Source organism: Ovis aries, chromosome 7 (genome assembly GCF_016772045.2).
Source record: "Ovis aries strain OAR_USU_Benz2616 breed Rambouillet chromosome 7, ARS-UI_Ramb_v3.0, whole genome shotgun sequence".
In the NCBI taxonomy this organism is placed as follows: domain Eukaryota; kingdom Metazoa; phylum Chordata; class Mammalia; order Artiodactyla; family Bovidae; genus Ovis; species Ovis aries.
Genome location: NC_056060.1, coordinates 6,858,134 through 6,875,438, shown reverse-complemented (window position 1 = coordinate 6,875,438; position 17,305 = coordinate 6,858,134). Strand labels below are relative to the sequence as shown.

Sequence of the window (17,305 nt, the reverse complement as noted above, 5' to 3'; positions counted from 1 at the left end):
GTACGTGTATACTGAATAGTTGAACATAATATTTTGGGTTGTAAAAATTAAAGCAATACAGGTGTAAATTTTTGAAAAGATTTTGTTTCTAACATTTGAGTTATACTAAGGGATTGCCATGATAAATATTTTTAATTGATAATTAAAGCAAAATATGCCCTTTTATATAAATTTGTTTTTTATTTAGGGTTTGCTTCATAATGAATGCCTTTTATATGATCTGGCTAAAAGGATTTTTGAAATAACATCAGATTGTAAAATCCTAATGTTTGAAAGCTTCAGTGTTAATTTTTATTGTCATTTGTAACCATTTGGGTAAATCCTTAGTATAATCATTTGTAAATTGTTAAATTTTGGAAAATACAAAGTTTTCTAATAAACTTTGAAAAAGTCTTTCTTAAATGTATAAGCCATAGTCTTGAAATTTAAAGCTAGTTTTTGACTTCTATATGAATAATTGGTATATAGACTAAAGAAATATATTTTTAAAAATCACTGTTATTAGCTAGTTCAGTATTTCATGGTAAAACAAGGAATAGGGAAAGTTACAAACTCACCATGCCATTCCTGAAGAAAACTGAATTTGTTCATATACTTGTCTGTACTTGTTCATTTGGGTTTCACAGAGTTGTGGTTGAAACACCTGTTTTGGTTATTTAATAGACACAAAACATGTACACACATACACACAACAAGAAAAACTAGTCAGGCCTGGGATACTGCAGGTACTTTCTTCCTGATATTGATCATGCATTAGGTTTATTTCTTAATTATAAATTTTCCCAGCCTAAGGAAATCTGGCTCTCATGCTTTCCTTTTGTACTTGTTTTAACTTTAGAATTATATTACTTTAAAGCATTTTGTGAATCTTAGTTACCTTGAAATATCAATATTATTACCTCAGGAAATGGTATAAAAATGGTAAACAGTTTTCTATTATTCAAAGAAAAGATGAGCCAGTAGACATGGAAGCAACCTAAATGTCTATCAGTAGATGAATGGATAAAGAAGCTGTGGTACATATTACAGTGGAACATCACTCAGCCAAAAAAGGGTGAAATATTGCCATTTCCAGCAACATGGAGGGACCTAGAGATGATCACACTAAGTGAAGAAAGTCAGATAGAGGAAGACGAGTATTGTGTGATACCACTTATATGTGAAATCTAAAAAGAAGATACAAATGAGCTTATTTAGTAATACAAAACACAGACTCAGATTCACAGATGCAGGAAACAACTTGTGACTCCTAAAGGGGAAACAGAAGGGGGAAGGATAAATTAGGAGTATGGGATTAACATATATACACCACTGTATATATGATAAACAACAAGGATTTATTGTGTAGTACAGGGAGCTATATTCAGTAATTTGTAATAGCCTATAATGGAGAAGAATGTGAAGCCGTATACCTGAACTGACACAGTATTATAAACCAGCTATAGTTAAATAAAAATTAAAGCAAATAAATAAAAGTGAGATGAGCTAGAATTCTAAAATCTCAGTACTTTGGAGCTGGGCTAACCTGAATTCTGACACTGCAGACCCTGCCTTGTATGACGTATGTGACCTTGCCTTCATCTCTTCTTAATGTGTTTAAGGGACACATGAAATAATATATGTAAGGTTACTTACCAGAGTGGCTGATGTTTTTCCCATTTATGACATAGTAGGAAAAGAAAGAGTTTTGAAGTCACAAATTCACTGAAATTATACCATGTTTTTTATGGATAAAGAGTTCTACATTCAGTGAGAGTTGCTAAATGTGCATTTAAAGAGAGTGGTCTGTTTTGTGTAGTTGTCAGGGCCAGCCCTCTTAATAATGATTAAAGGCGTTATTAAAACTAATTTCAGTATTTTTAACTGAGATGACGTTTGTTGGCTTAATTAGTTGATTTAGATTACAACACTAGTTTTTTTCTGTTTTAAATAAGCATATTTGATTTTGTTCATTCTTCATAGTGAAGCTGGTTCAGGAATCTTTGCAGGTTGTCATTTTGTTTCTTCTGTTTGTATGAAGAATGATGCATAAAGCATATATTTCTTCTATATCATTGATTTCTTTGCACCTTTCAATAATGGATAACTAGGATCTTTGAGTCTCCATCAGAGCATTGTGACTTACTCTGGGTAACAGAGTTTTGGTAAATTTAAGTTCTTAGAAATAGATTCAGCAGCAAGGTTCTAGATACAGTATATAAACTTTCCTTTCTTATTTCTAAATATAGTTTATTCATAAACAAGGAAGGAAAAATCATTTTTATTCTTACTAATATGTGTTAAATTTTAATGTAAAATGGTATGTACCAATTAAACAACGTATCAGTGAAGATTTAAACTGAATTTGAATTCTAAAAATAAATTGAGTTACTAAACCAACATGGGAAGGAGAAAATTCAAAAGCTATCATCAAACATAACCAGAAAAGTTTTCTCTCTTTTTTTTTTCTTCCCATAGACTGGGAGCAGGAAGGTAGTGAGATGTTTTCGGATTCATGCTTCAAAATCACTAAAAAATATTAATGTAGAACCTAAACTTGATAATTTTACTCTTTAAGCAAGCATTCTTAGATTGATATTCAGAATCAAATCAAATTGTTAAGGCATGATGATGAGGATAGGAGGTATTGTCTATTTGGGGGTCACCAAGTACTAATCATTGCTTTATTATACTTCATGCACTTTATTTTCTATCTACTGCCCTGAGAGATGAGGAAAGTATTATTTCACAGACACAGTAATTGAGGTTTAGATTAAACTTAAGTGACTTGCCAGAGACTAGACTGCATTTTCGTAAGTAGACTCTTAGGATTCAATTTTATATTGATTGTACTATGGGTTACCGTTGGTGGAATGTTTGAAAATAGTTCCTACAGGTTCACTTCCTGCAGGTTGGAGTGTGTTGTCTGAGTTCTGCTACCATATACATACCATATATATATACAGGATATATATATATACACACCATATATATACAGGATATATGTGAACTCATCTTTCTGCCCATGATTGCCATAACAGTGTTACACTGTAGTTTTTAAGCACTGGAGACTGGGGTCCACCTGTCTTTGTGATGGCTGGACAGTACACTTGGAACAGTGGACCTGCCTTTTTCTTTTCTGATGTTGCCAGATGGCCCTGCCACTCCATTGCCTTTTCTTGCTGCTAGGCCTTTGTTAGGGCTTCCCTGATCGGTTTGGCTGGGGAAACTGGAGGTTTCTGTTCTTTTCTTTCCAGGAAGCTGTTATTCGTATTATGATAACCTTTATATATCAATCAATTTCACACATACACATACATAGATACTTACATACATATCAGGAATTCTATTTTACAGAACCTCTTCAACAAGAATAGTATGGTAGAGGTCATGTTGATGATAGCACACATTTCTGAGGATTACAGTGTGCCAGATAGAGTAATAAACACTTCATATGTTTTTTCACATTTTGCTCTCACAACCTTGTGAGGTTAATATTATTGTCCTATTTTTACACATTAGGAAATTGAGACATAGAGAGGTTAAGTAACTTGTCCAAGGTTAAACTGCCAATTAGTGAAGGGGCCAGCATTCAGACCTAGGTCTGTATGACCTGAGAACCGGAACTTCGGTCCAGCAAACACTTCTGCCATCCTGTAAGTATTCATGGCAGATATATTTTGTTGACTGAAATCTTGAGCTTTTTGAATCACAGTGTTCTCATATTTTTAATATGTCCTTCATATCTCTGGTGTTTGTTTTGAACCATAAACTTCTGGAAGGCTCAGGACACAACTTTTTTGTAGGGATTGGCAAAGCATTAGACACATATGTTTTCCAGTTGAAATAATTTACAGTATTGTAAAACATTTTATGGGGGAAATTTGTAATTTAAGGAGTTGTTTTTTCCCTTTAATCTTTACAGTTAGTGTTAGAATGATTACTGACAAAAATACACTAGGGTTCTGTGTTCTTTGTCTAGCTCTGTTGTTTTGTCCTCCTTGGTATTCATTCCGTAATAACTTGCTCAGTATAAGAAAAGTTAGTATGATTTCATGATTTAAATTTTTGCAATATATTAGAAATTGCATAATTCAGTGTAACATTAAACAAGTAGTCCCTGTGGAAAGAAGGTATTTCTGACGTCTTTCTTAAATTTAGGGATTCTATTTTAATATAAAATATAGAAAGGGGAATATGTATACCAAACCAGTAATTTTATTTAAAATAGTGTGCTGGCTTTATATATGTGGAATTCATTCATACTTTTCATTTCCCCTTAGGAATTGAAACAACACTAAATAAATCTTTAAAGACAGGGCTTACTTGTTTTTTTAATCTCTTAGCCATCTGCCATGCTGTCTTTGAGGTCTAATGAGTTGTTTGTGAAAATTATTTTAAAACTAAAAACTACAAATGTGATGGTAAGTTGGTTATTTTTTATTTGGATAAGTTAATATTATTTTTAGTAAAGATGTATCTAGTATTATCTAAAGGCTTCTGTGAGCACTTTCTGTATAATCAGTTAATAAAGGAATTATGATAAGCCATCTGTGATTCTGTGATTTAAAAGAATCATAGGATTACTCCTAGAATCTTTTACAGTTGCAGTGCATGTGATTTTGAATAAACAGGGCTGCTTCTTACCATGAAAGAAATAGACTCCCCTGCATCGCCACCCCATCAAAACAAGAACACTGGCAGGAATGCTCTCCCTGCACTCGCAGATCCAAGAATCCTGTTGATAAAGTTAAGTTTTCTGGCTCTGGTAAGAGTTTGTAGTAATCATGACATTGCTTTACTTCCATAAGGGAGCAATCTTGGTAGATCCTGAAATTTTGGTGGTCATGGACCACCCATATTCCCTAAATTCTGTAAATTATCTAAGACCTAAGCAGTCATAGGAAAGTATACAATTTAGGGAGGCAGAATCCAGATAATTTTTACAGGTGTTGATTTTCTGTGGTGAGAATCTAATCTACAGGCAGTTGTTTTACAATTTAATGTTTGTGCCTTTGTTCCTTTGTGAAGGCTCACTAATTTATATGTAAAGCTCCATTTGATTACTTTCAGAAGAAAGGTGTATTCTTGGCCTGAGAAGTTAAAGGATTTCTGTCTGAGGAAATTAAGTGCAATTTTTTTTTTTAAGGAGTTGGTATATTTTACTTGACATGGGTTATGAAAGAAGTTTCCGCACCAGAAGATTCTCATGGTTGAGCAAACCTAAATGATGCCCAAGACTCACTTTAAAGATCTTTTAAAAGTAGTATTGCTCTTTGCCATAATGAGTTTTCTTTTTCCTATGGTATCTCTGGGTCAGTTTGATCTTAGTGCTTTTTCTCTACTTCTAAAAGAAACAATTTATGCTTACATGACATCTTAATTGCTTTTATCTTAAATTTGATATAAATTTATTAGAAAACTATTTTTAGCTAGGTGGCAGAATATACCTGTTTTCTTTTTAGCAATTTTTAAACATCAAAGTCATATAAAGTCATCCCATTTCTGTTTGTTGTGGGATCTTAGTTCCCCAACCAGGTATCGAACCTATGCCTGTGGCAATGGAAGCTCGGAGTCTTTACTACTGGACTGCCAGGGAAGTCCTCTGTCTTTTTTAATCAACTATAATATTGGAGAAATTTCTTAACAGGTGCTAGAGGCTCAGACAAGTATAAATGATTATCATGTAAATTTAGCTTAGCATTTTGAATCTGATTAAATTGATGAAGGTTTAAGAATGCAAATAAAACTTTTACCACAGCTATTTTTTAGTGTATACTGTATGTAAGTAATTTATGGGCTCAGTGGATTAGAACCAGTTTTTCTTTTACCTTATTTGCATCACACCACAGTGATGAAAGGAAGAAGATGGAATCAAATTTTACTTTTCCTTTATATTCAAGAGTTCTAATTGTGCTCAGTCGCTTCAGTCGTGTCCAACTCTGCACTTCCATGGACTACAGCCCACCAGGTTCTTCTGTCCATGGGATTTTCCAAGCAGGAATACAGGAGTGGGATGCCATTTCCTTCTCCAGGGGATCATCCCAGCCCAGGGATCAAACCTATGTCTCTCTTGACTTCTGCATTGGCAGGCAGGTTCTTTATTACCACTAGGACCACCTGGGAAGCCCTTTAATTGTTGAGGTACGTGCACACCTAGTACTCGCTGCTGGAGTAGTCAGGGCTTTGCCATTTTCTCAGATAAGCTGTAGAAAAACCCAAGTAGGGGGTATAACAACTGAACTTTATTAACCAGCATTTATTAAATGTCTGGATGTTTCTCTCCTTAAAATGAGGAGTTTGGTTGATTCTAACAGTGGGAGTTACTCACTAGATTGCTTGTAATAATCCATCAGTTCAGTTCCGTCACTCAGTTGTGTCCACTCTGCAACCCCATGGACTGCAGCACGCCAGGCCTCTCTTGTCCATCACCAACTCCCAAAGCTTGTTCAAATTCATGTCCATTGAGTCAGTGATGCCATCCAACCATCTCATCCTCTCTTGTCCCCTTCTCCTCCATTATGGATTATTGCCTTTTCCCATGGACAGTATGAAAAGGCAATAATCCGTAATGGTTAGTAAAATGTTTTAACACTTAAATATAGATAATGCTAACTATCATGATTTTTAAGGTTAGTGAAATCAAGGAAGAAAACAAGATACTAACTCTCTTTAATATTCTTAGTGTTTTAGAATAAAAATACTTGTATCAAAGGCTTTTAAAATAACTTTTAAAATTTCTGTTGCCTGCAATTTTGTTGCAGTCAAAACCTGAATTCACCTAAATTCATCTTCACTTTCTGCTTCCATATGTTGCCTAAATACTTAATGAAGTTTATAATCTTAAAAAGAGGGAATAAATGTCATTAATTTGTAGTTTTCAGCCAGGTTCTTCTATCTAGGAAGGTGTTTATCTTTTACCAGTAATTAAAGGAAGAATCAGGATTTTACAAGAACAGTGAACCAAGAAGATATTTAGGTAGCTAATCTTATTAACCATGTGGCCAGTTGAGAAATAACTTGACAACATTTGATGTCAGAAAGGCATGGAGGGTCTTACAAATTAATGAGAAAAGTATACACAGTGCAATTGAAAAAAAAAAGGCCAAGAGACTTGATCTGCTACTTCATAAAGAGCGTATCCAAATGGGTCATGAGCATATGAAAAGGTAGTCAACAGTCAATGCCATTAGATGTCAGGGAGCACCATGATATCACCATATGCCTGAGTAGCTTAAAAAATAAAAGATTTAATACCAAATGTTGATGAGGATGGCATGCAACAGATATACAACTGGTAAAACAATTTTGTACTGTCTTCTAAAGCTGAGCATAGTGGTTTCATCACTTAAAGTCGTGTCTGACACTTTGTGACCCCATGAACTGTTATAGCTCAACAAGCTCCTCTGTCCATGGGATTTCCCAGGCAAGAAGACTGGAGTGAGTTGTCATGATCAGGTGAATATTGAAAATTTGAAAAGGTTTTATAAGTATTGATGTCATCAGTTCAGTTCAGTTGTTCAGTCATGTCTGACTCTTTGCGACCCCATGGACTGTAGCACACCAGGCTTCCCTGTCCATCACCAGCTCCCGGAGTTGACTCAAATTCATGTCCATCATCTCGGTGATGCCATCCAAACATCTCATCCTCTGTCGTCCGCTTCTCCTGCCTTCACTCTTTCCCAGCATCATGGTCTTCTCCAGTGAGTTGATTCTTTGCATCAGGGGACCAAAGTAATGGAGTTTCAGCTTTAGCATCAGTCATTCCGATGAATATTCAGGACTGATTTCCTTTAGGATTGGCTGGTTGGATCTCCTTGCAGTCCAAGGGACACTCAAGAGTTTTTTCCGACACCACAGTTCAAAAGCATCAATTCTTCAGTGCTCAGCTTTCTTTATAGACCAACTCACATCCATACATGACTACTGGAAAAACCATAACTTTGACTAGATGGACCTTTGTTAGCAAAGTAAAGTCTTTGCTTTTTAGCATGCTGTCTAGGTTGGTCATAGCTTTTCTTCCAAGGACAAAGCGTCTTTTAATTTCATGGCTGCAGTCACCATCTGCAGTGATTTTGGAGCCCCCCCAAATAAAATCTATCACAGTTTCCATTGTTTCCCCATCTATTTCCCATGAAGTGATGGTACTGGATGCCATGATCTTAGTTTTCTGAATATTGAGTTTTAAGCCAGCTTTTTCATTGTTCTCTCTCTTTCACTTTCATCAAGAGACTCTTTAGTTCCTCCTCACTTTCTGCCATAAGGGTGGTGTCATCTGGTTATTGATATTTCTCCCAGCAGTCTTGATTCCAGCTTGTGCTTCATCCAGCCTAGCATTTGACATGATGCATTCTGCGTGGAAGTTAAATAAGCAGGGTGACAGTATACAGCCTTGACGTACTCCTTTCCCCATTTGGAACCAGTCTGTTGTTCCATGTCCAGTTCTAACTCTTGCTTCCTGATCTGCATACAGATTTCTCAGGAGGCAGGTCAGAGGTCAGGTATTCCCATCTCTTGAAGAATGTTCCACAGTTTGTTATGATCCACACAGTCAATGGCTTTGGTGTAGTCAATAAAGTAGAAGTAGATGTTTTTCTGGAAATCTCTTGCTTTTTTGATGATCCACCAGATGTTGGTAATTTGATCTCTGGTTCCTCTGCTTTTTCTAAATCAGCCTCAACATCTGGAAGTTCACAGTTCACGTAATGTTGAAGCCTGCTTGAAGAATTTTGAGCATTACTTTCCCAGTGTGTGAGTTGAGTGCAGTTGTGCAGTAGTTTGAACATTCTTTGGCATTGCCTTTCTTTGGGATTGGAATGAAAACTGACCTTTTCCTGTCCTGTGCCCGCTGCTGAGTTTTCCAAATTTGCTGGCATATTGAGTATAGTACTTTCACAACATCATCTTTGAAGATTTGAAATAGCTTAACTGGAATTTCATCAGCTCTCTTCATAGTTATGCTTCCTAAGGCCCACTTGACTTAACACCATCGTGGTTATCTGGGTCATGAAGATCCTTTTTGTATAGTTCTTCTGTGTATTCTTGCCACCTCTTCTTAATATCTTCTCCTTCTATTAGGTCTATACCATTTCTCTCCTTTATTGTGCTCATTTTTGTATGAAATGGTCCCTTGGTATCTCTAATTTTCTTGAAGATTTATAGAGTTTACCAAACTTGCATGTTGTTGTAATGCTTACCACATACTTGCTACTAACAATTCAGGTAAATATTACTAGATTTTTAGCTGATTCCTTGTATCTTTTTTAGTCTGTAAATTGCTTGCAAAATGTTTAGATAAGAAAGATGGGGGGGAAGGACAGTTAATCTGGAATTGAATAAAGGTTCCATATTGCTAGTTTTAGAAAATATTAAAGATAAATGAAGCTTTGTACTATTAAAGTCCTTGTTTTTTTGTTTGTTTGTTTGTTTTTAAAACAGTGTTCAGTGTTGTATTTGAATTTTTATTTAATCAGGAGGGAAGATTGTGACAGTCATCCGGCAGATGTGATTCTGCTTTTGCTCTGTCTGATATGGAAACGTGGTGGTGGGTGGCATGGCTTATGCATATTGACAGCAGTGGAAACTATTTTCTCATTTTACTTGCTGAGTATACCGAACATTCACTGGAAGAAAATGTTTCTTAAAAAATCACGGTACATAAAACTGTTCTTTTTCATCAAGCATGCCTTTTTACCAAATACCTTAAACACAGTTTTGCTTCCATTGTCTTAATTGTATGATAGATATTCTGGGCTTGTGTGGTATTGAGGTATGAAAGACAGCATTGTGTTAAGAATCATAAGAAAATGTTGCAAAGTAGATGAATGTTCTTTAAGTTAAAATGTTATCCTCAAAAAAAAAATTCTCTCATTTTTCAGTCGTATAACAAGTTCATGTTCTTGGCAGACGAGTCGTGGTCACTGGCAGAAATACGTGTATGTCAGTGTTTATTTCCTAGTCCTTCGTTCTCCTCAGTAGCAACCCCCTTGATCTGTAGAAGGATAGACTGTAACTAGCCAGTGTTATCATTTAATCCTGTGGGAAGTCTTTCAGTGTAGGTATTATTCCCATTTTGCATAAAAGTGAGATTGAACAGATTATGAGAACATTGATTAGTGAGTGGTAACATTATTCCAGGAACCACAACCTCGATTGTTTGTAATACACCCCCCTTTGTAGTTAATTCCAGCTTTTTTCTCATGGGTGCATCAGTCAGTTCAGTTCAGTCGCTCAGTTGTGTCCGACTCTTTGCGACCCCATGAATCACAGCACGCCAGGCCTCCCTGTCCATCACCATCTCCCGGAGTTCACTCAGACTCACGTCCATCAAGTCGGTGATGCCATCCAGCCATCTCATCCTCTGTCGTCCCCTTCTCCTCCTGCCCCCAATCCCTCCCAGCATCAGAGTCTTTTCCAATGAGTCAGCTCTTTGCGTGAGGTGACCAAAGTTCTGGAGTTTCAGCTTTAGCATCATTCCTTCCAAAGAATACTCAGGGCTGATCTCCTTTAGAATGGACTGGTTGGATCTCCTTGCAATCCAAGGGACTCTCAAGAGTCTTCTCCAACACCACAGTTCAAAAGCATCAATTCTTCGGCACTCAGCTTTCTTCACAGTCCAACTCTCACATCCATACATGACCACTGGAAAAACCATAGCCTTGACTAGATGGACCTTTGTTGGCAAAGTAATGTCTCTGCTTTTGAATATGCTATCTAGGTTGGTCATAACCTTCCTTCCAAGGAGTAAGCGTCTTTAATTTCATGGCTGCAGTCACCATCTGCAGTGATTTTGGAGCCCAGAAAAATAAAATCTGACATTGTTTCCCCATCTATTTCCCATGAAGCGATGGGACCAGATGCCATGATCTTCATTTTCTGAATGTTGAGCTTTAAGCCAATTTTTTCACTCTCCTCTTTCACTTTCATCAAGAGGGTTTTAGTTCCTCTTCACTTTCTGGCATAAGGGTGGTGTCATCTGCATATCTGAGGTTATTGATATTTCTCCTGGCAATCTTGATTCCAGCTTGTGCTTCTTCCAGCCCAGCATTTCTCATGATGTATTCTGCATATAAGTGCATAGTTGAATACTAAGAAATAAATCATCAATCTCCTTAAAAAAAGAATCTTCTCCATACACTTAGATCTAAAAATTCTTAAGTCTTTTAAAACCATTCCTGCAAATAGGTATTGATCAGATTTCATTGGTTCCCCTTGCCCTGGGTTTTTAAAAGTAACTTTTATTAATTATAAGGAAAAAGTTACAAAATTACCATCAGTCTTACAAGCAAGACAGTTCTTCATTTTGGTATATTTCCTTCTTATTCTCTGTACATTTTGCCCCTACAACTTTATGGAAATAACAAAGTTTATATCCTGTTGTTGATTTTTTAACTCTTAACATCATTTTCTCCTTAAAACACAACTTCATTAGTATTTCATTATATTTTAATTTTGGTACTCATGTGCTTATTCTTAGGCCTTTAGATTGTGTCAATTATTTTTTGCAGTTAGTAGTTACTCCCTTCCTACATAAAGTATTATCACAGAAAAATGTGATTTGTGTCCTCATAAAGGATTCTCAGAAGTAGGAGCACTCTACCTAAGGGTATTAGCACTCTTCTTATACGCTGTCAGGGTATTTCCGAGACTGGCGCTCATTCTGTCTACAAAACGTGTACATCTTCCTTTCTCAGCTCTGCGTCTCTGCCAGCTTCATTAATGTCTGACCATTTCTAAGTGAGATGAATTAAACGTGTGTTCTGTAACTTCATTTTCTGTTTTTATTTTTGTAGAGGTGATACATGATTACTGTAAATAATTCAAACAATACAGCTAATACTGAAAACTATATAAAAGAAATTGAAAATTCTGGCCACATAGAAATGACCACTCTTCATCTTTGGTAAAGATTTCTTCCAGATAATTTCTCTGCTTGTATACCTTAGAGTTTTACATAAATGATTCCATACTACTTCGTAGCTTTTCCTTCACTCAGCAGTAAGTTACAAGGATCTTCTTGTGTTTGAAATAGATTTCGTTCCTCCCTTAACTCCCTGAGAAAAGAATGCATGTCTTTTTGAGAAAAGTTTGGTTTGGGATCAAAGCCCCAGAATAATTAAGCATGTTCATTTGCTGACCATTGTTTTATGTGCGTGCATTTCTTTCAGGATCCTTGCAGGGAAGAATGAATAGTTCAGGTCCCCTGGCCAAATACCATCTTAACATTTCAACAGTTCTGCGACTACTACTCAGAGAAGGCAATGGCAATCCACTCCAGTACTCTTGCCTGGAAAATCCCATGGATGGAGGGGGCCTGGTGGGCTGCAGTCCATGGGGTTGCTAAGAGTCGGGCACGACTGAGCGACTTCACTTTCACTTTTCACTTTCATGCACTGGAGAAGGAAATGGCAACCCACTCCAGTGTTCTTGCCTGGAGAATCCCAGGGACGGGGGAGCCTGTTGGGCTGCCGTCTATGCGGTTGCACAGAGTTGGACATGACTGGAGTGACTTAGCAACAGCAGCAGAAAATACTACTCAGACATATCAACCCTGTTTTTTCCCTTATTGGGACATTTAAAGGAGTCTTAAAAAATAGCATTAATTATTTTGCCACTCTCATCTCTTTGCAGTTAAATAAAAAGAATGTAATTATGACCTTTTTACTTTATACCTATGAAACTTCCTTCTAAAAGCAAATACACATTAGCCCCCTTTTCTAGGGCAAATCATAAATTAAGAAAGTTAATGAGCAGCGCTGGTATTTTGTTGCATCTGCTGCTAGCTTCTTTTTAAATTTATTTTCCTCTGTAAAAGTGTTTCTCGAGTAGAGATAAAAGGAATATCCTGATTTTGTGGAAAGGTGAAGAAGCAATGGTAGCTAATACTTACTAAGCACTTACAATGTAATATAAATATTACAAAGTATTGTTAAAGATTTCTTCACTCTAAAGCGCATTTCTTATATCCTTGTCTACTTCTTCAAGTTCCACTATTTCAAAACAGGTATTTCCCTACAAAAAACAGAGGCTAGGACAAAAGACTTTGTTACAGCAATATTGACAAAACACATTTTAAATAATAGATAATAAATAAATAGGGAGGCTGACATAGTTTAGTTTAATTGTACTTCTGCCTCTAACAGGGACTTATAAGCAATGTATGAACTTGATCCAAGGAGAAATATGAGCCAAATAGGATTTAAAACAGAAAGTGAAGTATCAGATGTCTGCTTTTAAAGTACCCCCCTGGCTACACTAGAAAAGATTTCAAGAGGAACTAGACTAAAAGTAGTTAGAAATATGGAGGATTTATCCAAATGAGATACTAGGTGACCACAGTCGGAAAACAGCTGTGGGAAATGGCAGTGGGAAAATAGTGAAATGGACAGATTTAAAAGAAGCAGAAGCAAAATCTCTGGATGTTGAGGCAGTACAGTAATGATTAACATCATGGGCTCTTGAATCTGGAATTAAATCCTGGCTCCCTTACTTACCAGTTGTGTAACTCATCACATAAAATCACCTACAAAATGGGTTAATATGAGTACCCATTTGACTTAGGCTTTTAAAAGGATTAAATGAGATAATTCACTTGAAGCTCTAGCATCAGGCCTGGCACAAAGTAAGTATCCTAAGTATTAGCTTTTACTATTGGTATTGGTGGTATAATTTATCCAGCTTGGCTCTGTGGGATTTATATATAAAATATCCATGCAAAATTGTGCAACTCTTTCATCAACCCTCCTCTCAAGGCAAAAGAAGAAAGATCTCTCTTATCCTTTAGTACTTGTTTTCTAAAGCTAGAGTGGAAATACTGTTAAACAACTTGCCTGTATACGGCCTCATTTGATTTATCTGCTATTTCTTATCTCCATTTTAATGTCATGAAGAAAAAACAGCTGGGCTTCTAGACTCCCTACAAGGGGAAGGATTTGAAAAAAAGATAATGACTGAATTTCAGTGTCAAAGTTAGTTTATTTGGAATCATCTTTCATGACACAGATTGGGTTCTTAAAAAGCATTTGGTGGACTTCATTGGTGGCGCAGTGGGTTGGAATTGACCTGGCCAGTTGCAGGGGACATGGGTTTGATCCCTGGTCCAGGAAGACTCTACATGCCACCAAGCAGCTAAGCCTGTGCACCATGACTCCTGAGCCCCTTCCTGCTGCAACTCCTGAAGCCCATATGCCCCAGAGCCTGTTTTCTGCAACAAGAAACGCCCGTGCACTGCAATGAAGAGTGGCCCCCATGCTCTGTGACTTGAAAAGGCCTGTGCACAGCAACGAAGACCTAGTGCAACCAAAAATCAGTTAATTAATAAATGTTTTAAAATTCCCATTAAAGAAAGCTTTTGGTGCAGAGGACATACTTGGTAGCTTTCTGAGAAGTCTAATTTCCCCTACAGATTAAACAATATATGTATTATTATAAGTACAAGAGAGGAATGCTGAAATCAAGGAGAGTGGGCACTGCTGTTGTTACTCTCTACTTCCGTAGTATCATATTCTGTTTGGGCACTGTTGTAGTTCTTTGGATTGTGGTAGGCAGTGTCTTATTTTCTTTTACCCCTCTAGCCTTCTTTTAATACTTAAATAGGATGTGGAGTAAGGCCTTAGTTAACCCTTCCAGCCTTATCTCACTACAACACTACTTAGATACTTCTGTAAATGAGGGCCTATCTCATGCTTATTAGAAGAAAATGAAAAATGAGTAACCAGGTTCCATAAATGACCTTCAAATGAGGTATTTTATTTGATAATTGGTTATTTATTTATTCTTTAATTGAAGGATAATTGCTTTACATAGTCGTGTTGTTTTCTGTCAAACCTCAACATGAATGAGCCATAGGTATACATATGTCCCCTCCCTTTTGAACCTCCCTCCCATCTCCTGCCCCGTCCCACCCCTCTAGGTTGATGCAGAACCCCTCTTTGAGTTTCCTGAGACATGCAGCAAATTCCCGTTGGCTATTTTACATATGGTAATGTAAGTTTCCATGTTAACTCTCTCCATACATCTCACCCTCTCCCCATGTCCGTAAGTCTGCTCTCTATGTCTCTTTCCCAATTGCTGCCCTGCAAATAAATTCTTCAGTAACATTTTTCTAGATTTCATATATTTGTATTAGTATATGATATTATTTTTCTCTTTCTGACTTACTTCATTCTGTATAATAGGCTCTAGGTTCATTCACCTCATTAGAACTGACTGAAATGTGTTCCTGTTTATGGTTGAGTAATACTCCATTGTATATATCTACCACAACTTCTTTATCCATTCATCGGTTGAGATAGTGGTTTTTCAGTTATGATAGAATGACTAGGAAGCATTCCACTGTGATTTGAGAAAAATATCTTGAGAGTAAGCAAATATATTCTATTCATTTAGCCATATTGCTGCTGGGTTCTAGGCAGTCGGAAATGGATGAAATCTTCTGTAATACAATTTTTTAAAATATATTTTAAATTTTCTTTGATATATGAGATAATGCAATTTTCTGGAAATCATTGTAGGTTCAACCCTTCCTCATCTGATACATTGTTAGTGTCAGTTTTCTGAATAAATTGTGTTATGTTTTATCTTTCCAGCTGGTTCAACCCCTTTGTTGAACATTTGGGCCTCCACTGGATATGTACATTTTTAGCCTAAGCTTTGATGTTTTTGGCTTGATATCCAAACTGTAGTTCTAGACTAGCCATATCATTTTAAAGATGAGAAAAATAAGCTCAGGAAGTGACGACTGACTGGCCTCGCTGTCTCGTTTGACAGTGACAGTCACGCCTGTGTCCTCCCTGTTGCTGTGTTCTTTGTACTTCAGAGGCTAGTGCTTCTGAAGAGGGATCCACACACATGTGAAAGGCGGGACAGATTTTTAATGTGAGTGTGAAACTGTACCAAATTTTATTACAGCAAATATTGATCATTTGTTTACCTAGAATCACAAACAGAATTACTGCCATTGCAACTTATTATGATACTGTAAGCCATAATCCTGTTGATTACATTGCTCTCTTGGCCATGGTGTCTTGCTTCTCGTGTGGTTTGCTTTAAAATGATATTGAAAGTAGATGTGTGGATACTTGCAACACGGCAGGTGTATTTGGTTTTATTAACAGTTTTAGAGTTTCAGTTTCTGGAAAATGCTCCATTGTCCTTATGTTAACATTCAGTCTTACTTCTCTTTTCTCTTTTCCCATAATTAAAAGGGAAAGGGATAATGTCAGGGATAGACCTATGCCACTAAACAGAGAATTCTTGACACCATGAGAAAGTTCATTTCTTTCTCAGTTTCTTTGGTATGCTTCTTCCTGGAGAGTATTATTAGGAAAAGGAATAAGCTTTTCAGAAGGCAAGTGCTATGAAAAACCAGCTTTTTCTTGTATTTTATACCACTGTTTTCAGAGTGTAGATGGGCTGATGAACGGACTGTGCAAAATGAGAATAGATGTTTGTCTCCTGTGTGAATGAGCCACACTAATGTGCCATGTGGCATGTCGTGTGACGTGGGGTATCTTAGTTCCCCAACCAGGGATCGAACCTGCACTCCCTGCATATCTTAACCAGTGGGCCGCCAGGGAAGTCCCTAGAGTTCTCTTTTCAAATTAGTTCTTAGGCATTTCTGGTCCTTTTTAAAACTTAACTTTGAACTATATGATTTAATTTATTGTGATCTTCAGTGTTCTCAAAAAACCAAGATACAGAAGGTAAAGGTACAAGTAAGGGATTTAGTGTGAAGGTTACTGTCGTGCTTTGACCAATAGTAACCTTTGTATCAATTTTCCAAGTGTACTGCTTGGAAAGTACTACTGACCCCCTCTGGTGGCCAAAAGATTATGCTTTTTCCTCCCCCTAAAATAAGGAGGAGTATTATAATAAAGGTGTGGTCTCATTACTCTAATATTTAAAAGAACCCCACCTTGTACTATATAGGACACGTTCAGTAAGTATCTCATTGAACCAAAATGGCATTTTATGTTTATATAAAACACATTGATGAATACTGCTTATAAAACAGATATCCATCATGGTTTTTTTGTGTGAAGGAATCTTAAAGCATAGATGTTAAAAGGGGGAAATATTCCTATAGTGACTGCATTTGAATTCTACATTATTAATTTTAGATGGAAATCGATGTTTTAAAAAATACTATTTTGGTGATTAGAGGTTGTAAATAAGTTCCACTTTTTTTCCTGTGGAAAAGCAGGATTAAGAAAACGAGCTATGTACCTTTAATGTATTATCCCTAAAATTGTACCAATGAAATTTTGTAAGCATGTTACAATTTTTAAGAACATTTAACAGTGTGTATCCATTGTGACCATAAAGA

The 17,305-nt window shown here is 36.5% G+C and overlaps 1 protein-coding gene across 2 annotated transcripts in view; it reads left to right on the top strand.

Annotated features, from left to right (window-relative positions):
• Positions 1-17,305, top strand: part of CERT1 (ceramide transporter 1) — a 138,755-nt gene that overhangs the window by 43,953 nt on the left and 77,497 nt on the right. The window lies entirely within an intron of this gene.